The sequence below is a fragment of the Dasypus novemcinctus genome, chromosome 27 (assembly GCF_030445035.2).
Source record: "Dasypus novemcinctus isolate mDasNov1 chromosome 27, mDasNov1.1.hap2, whole genome shotgun sequence".
NCBI classification, from domain to species: domain Eukaryota; kingdom Metazoa; phylum Chordata; class Mammalia; order Cingulata; family Dasypodidae; genus Dasypus; species Dasypus novemcinctus.
Window position 1 is genome coordinate 11,170,096 of NC_080699.1, and position 5,342 is coordinate 11,175,437.

At 38.1% G+C, this 5,342-nt stretch overlaps 1 non-coding gene across 1 annotated transcript; it reads right to left on the reverse strand.

Annotated features, from left to right (window-relative positions):
• Positions 1-4,279: 4,279 nt before the first annotated feature.
• On the reverse strand, positions 4,280-4,382 carry LOC111762931 (U6 spliceosomal RNA). The gene has a single exon (XR_002795926.1). It is a non-coding gene; the product is annotated as a U6 spliceosomal RNA (small nuclear RNA).
• Positions 4,383-5,342: the final 960 nt, after the last annotated feature.

The following is a 5,342-nucleotide window of genomic DNA, read 5'->3' on the forward strand; positions in this document are numbered from 1 at the left end:
CTTCAAAGGTAAACTGGACATAGTAACTCTATCTTGTAGGCTGTTTATGAGAATTAAATGAAACAGTGGATGCCAAGTGCCTAGGACATTGCATCACATACAGTAACAATTTCTGACATACATTATCATTAATTATAGAGTGATGTGCTTGCAATTCTTGTTAATGATTACACTTTGAAATAGCTAAATTTAAAATGTGAGCCAATCCACCCCAATGATTTACCAGGCATTTATTGTTCAAGTGAATATAGGTTTTCAAAAATACTTTTTCAATAGCCAGGAAATAAATTAATAAAAAGACATTTTAGTTGATTGTTTCTATTTTTGCCTTACTATGTAATTTGGTTACATATTATAGTTATTGATTTTCACCTTGAAAACTTCAGATGATAGTTTAATATAAGTCTCAGAACGCTTGGGTTGACATCTTACCTTTTACATGATGGAGGGACTATGTCAGAAACAAAAATTATGCTTGTTTATGCATGTGTGTGTGTTTCTAAAAAGTTCAAATAATATGCATCTCTTGAGGAAGTATGAAAATTGCAATATTGGATCAAGACATCTACCTATGAGGTCTATGGTTGATGATTACCAGATAAGTGATGCCATTACAAAATTGACTATGACAGTTCCTATTAATTCACATATTAAGGAGATGTTCAAAAATCCTAACTTGGGTTCAGTTCCTAATGAAATAAAATTCCTTTAGGCAGGATGATAATTATTATCTCATGTTTTCTTATGAAATATAATGAGAAAGAATAATGTCTATTTTAGTCTCCTAGGGTGCTCAAGCAAATGCCATATGTTTTAGTTTGCCAGGCTGCCAAAATGCAATATACCAGAAATGGGTTGACTTTCACAATGGGGATTTATTAACCTAAAAGCTTCCAGTTTAGAAGCTGTGAAAATGTCCAAGTCAAGTCTTCACCAGGCAACGTTATTCTCCCCAAAGACCAGCTGCCAGCAATCCTGGACTCATCTCTCACATGGAAAGGCACATGATGATGTCTACTGTCCTCTCCCTACTTTTCCAGGTTTTGTTGCCTTCAGCTTCTGGCCTCCTCTACACTCCTGTGGCTTTCTCAGCTTCTGTGGGTTTCTCTCTGTGTCTCTCTCCATATTCATGTCATTCTTAAAGGACTCCAGTAAGAGCATTAAGACACACCCTGGATCACCCCTACTGAAGTAACCTAATCAAAAGAAGATCCAACTATAATAGGTTTACACAACCACAGAAATGGATTAGCCCTAACGATTTGATGGAGTCCCTAAAATCCTCCAACTACCACACCATGCAATGGTTTCATTTAAACAATGGAAATTTATTAGCTTATGGGTTTGAGGATAAAAGAAAGTTCAAATCAAGGCATCATCAAAGTCATGCTTTTTCCCCAATGACTGTGGTACACTGAGGTTGGCTGCTTGACAAGTTTGTCACTTGACAAAGCATATGGCAGCATCTCCTGGTGTCTCCCTTCTCTTCTGGGTTCTATTGATTTCAGCTGTGGCTGCTCCCTCTGTGGCTTTCTCTCTGTCTATCTGAATTTTGCTCTGCTTAAAAGGATCCACCCAGCATGGGACATGACTCCCAGGGATAAACCTCCCTGGCACCAAGAAATTACTACCAAGCACCAGGTAACAATTCAATAGGAATAAGACCTTGACCAAAAGGGAGGAGGGGCAAAGACAAATGAGTTTTTATGGCTAAGAGTCTTCAAAGTGAGTCAGAAGGTCATTTCAGAGGTTATGCTTATGCACATCTCAGTAGGATCTCATTGACTACCAAAGTCAATATTGCCAAAAATAGTGGTGCTCCTGAGGGCTCTGGAATCATTTAAACACTATAGGCAAGGCAGACAGCTCAGGATTTTGGTGCCCTGCCAGTGGGCCCTGCTTTGAAATTTATGCTCACCAGTGTGACAGAGTTGGACTCAGTTGTGGTTTCCCCGCACATGGCTCTTCTGAACCTTCTATTTGAACCTATAGTTAGCACTAGAGTTGATAGGTGAATGCCCAAGGGACATAAACCTTTGGGCTGTCCCCGTGCCAGCTAGGTCCTGAATCTCAAGAGAGTGGCAACATCTACTCTCCAGTTCATTGGACTCAACTAACAAGGAGATGATGATGGACAATGACCATCCCAAGGAACAGAGAGCGTCTGCAAACTGCAAGTTAGATACTCCCATCCATCTGTCCCATGGGATATAAGCCTCCTCTCAATTAGAAGTGGAGGGGGTATCACGATCCCAGAATCCTCAAGATTGGGAAATGAATGATGGACTAGAGTAAATTTACTGCTATTCTACTATAGATGTATTGTGATTCTAGCAATGGTAGAACTTTTATCATTGATGTGGAGGTAGTGGCCACTGTAGGTTCTGAGGGAGGGGGAAGGAAAAACAGGTGTAATATGGGGCATTTTCAGGACTTGGGAATTGTCCTGAAAGACACTGCAATGACAAATACAGGCTGCTATATATCTTGTCATATCTTACAAGATTATGTGGAAAAGAGTGTAAACTACAATGTAAACTCTAATCCATTCTTATAGCTTAGTGGCAATGCTCCAAAATGTGTTCTTCAACTGTAACAAATGTACCACACTAATGAAGGATGTTATTAATGTGGGATAAGTGGGAGGGGTAGGGAGTGGGGCATATGAGAATCACCTATATTTTTAATGTAACATTTATGTAATCTAAGGATCTTTTTCAAAAAATAAATAAGTATATATATATATATATATATATATAAAGGCTGGAGTACTAGGATTAAGAGTTATCCTGAATGAGGTCAGTCACACCCTAGCTGAAGTAACCTCAATGATAGGTTCTGTTTACAATAGGCCCACACCCACAGCAATGGATTAAATTTAAGAACATATTCTTCAGGGTTACACATGGCTTCAAACCACCACAATGTCCATTTTAATCACTTAAATGGACTCAATAAAACTATACCATACATATTTTGTTCAGAATAAATCACAATAAAACATTTTCTATTTCAACAATAATTCAAGAAACAAAATAAATGTAAAACCAGTGAGGAGCTATATATTAAATTGACATTTTATACTAATTGACAAAATATCAATAAAATGTTATGGGTTAAAAAGATTTACCAATATTTATTTTATGTTGAATGCTCATTAAAATTCTCAAGTACTTTGGAATTTTAAATTAGTATTAATATGAACAGAAAAAGATTTCTATCCATTTAAAATAGTTTATTGCCTAAATCCCTTATCTGGTAGCTTCTTGAAGGAAATATTAATTTTTTGTAGATAGAGCTGAAATGACTCCTTTGAATATCAACTATCTTATATTTTTAAACTTTTTATTTATCTCAAATGTTGGTTTTTTGAGAAAGCAACTGCTTCTTTTAAGCCCTTACCATGCCTTCAGTATCTCCATCACTTATACTTTCTCCTCAAAACCTGCATCACCTACAATTCTGGCTTACTACAGTATTATCAATTTTTTTTTAAACTGAAAGGAGAAATAGACTTCTTTTTTTTTTTAAGATTTATTTTTTATTTATTTCTCTCCCCTCCCCCTCTGCTCCAGTTGTCTGTTCTCTATGTCCATTCCCTGAGTGTTTCCCTATGTCCACTTCTATTCTTGTCAGCGACACCAGGAATCAGTGTCTCTTTTTGTTGCGTCATCTTGCTGCGTCAGCTCTCCGTGTGTGTGGCACCACTCCTGGGCAGGCTGGACTCTCTTTTACGCTGGGCAGCTCTCCTTATGGGGTGCATTCCTTGCGCATGGGGACCCCTGTGGGGGGACACCCCTGCGGGCATGGCACTCCTTGAGCGCATCAGCACTGCGTGTGGGCCAGCTCCACACAGGTCAGGAGGCCCTGGGTTTGAACCTTAGACCTCCCATATGGTAGCTGGATGCCCTATCCATTGGGCCAAATCTGCTTCTTGGTATTATCTATTTTTTATTATTTATTTTAAATCCACAGTCTCTTTAGCATTTAAAACAGATTACATAAACTTGATTAAGGGGGAAATATTGGAATGATATATAAAAAATAGCAGTTGCACATCATGTACAATAATGTAGTAAGTATATGTACTATTATGTTATAAATAATGAATACAATAATGATTTAAATTAATAACTGGTGATTGAGATAATGTAGATTTTTTTCTTTATATCTTTATCTTCATCTATTCATTCAGATTGAAGTAAAGGTAAGGCAAAATACCTCCATATATAGGTGGCAATATTGATATGGTGCTTATTCTCTGATAGTCTTTTTTTTTTTTAATATGGAACACTTCAAGAATTTGCACATCATCTTTGCTCAGGGGCCATGCTAATCTTCTCTGTATCATTCCAATGTTAGTGTGTGCTGCCAAAGTGAGCACTCCAATACAGTTTTTAACTATATTCAGGTACAACAATCAACAGACAAGAAAAGGGTGAAATGGAAAGATTTAAAAGTTTACAAATAGAGAAAGTAAGATTTATCAATAGTGTATAAAAAGACATCAAATTTTAAAAGCATAGTAATGCCAAATGTATAGCTAAAAATTAACAGTGCTTAGGAAATACCTGGAAATATTAATAAGTACTTTGCTTTAAGCATAGATTATAAAATTTTATATATTGCTTATATTACTTCCCAGGGTATATACTTTCTATTATTTCATTAACTCTTTTTTTTGGTCTTTATTTTTTTAATGTTACAGTCAAAAAATATGAGGTCCCCATATACCCCCCACCCCCCTCCCCCCACTCCTCCCCCCATAAAAACAACCTCTTCCATCATCATGAGACATTCATTGCACTTAGTGAATACATCTCTGAGCACTGCTGCACCTCATGGTCAATCGTCCACACCTAGCCCACACTCTCCCACAGTCCACCCAGTGGGCCATGGCGGGACATACAATGTCTGGTAACTGTCCCCGCAGCACCACCCTGGACAATTCCAACCCCCGAAAATGCCCCTATATGCATCTCTTCCTCCCACTCCCTAACCCCAGCAGCCACCATGGCCACTTTCTCCACACCAATGCCACGTTTTCTTCAATTACTAATTACAATAGTTCATGAATAGAATATCAGTAAGTCCACTCTAATCCATACTCTATTCCCCCATCCTGTGGACCTTGGAATGGTTGTGTCCACTCCAAATCTATATCAAGAGGGGGCTTAGATTCCACATGGATGCTGGATGCAATTCTCCTGCTTTCAGTTGTAGGCACTCTTGTCTCCCTGGTGTGATGGTTGACCTTCTTCACCTCCATGTTAGCTGAGTGGGGTAAGTCCAATAAACCAGACTGTAGGAGTTGCAAGTCTGTTAAGGCTCAGGACCTAGTT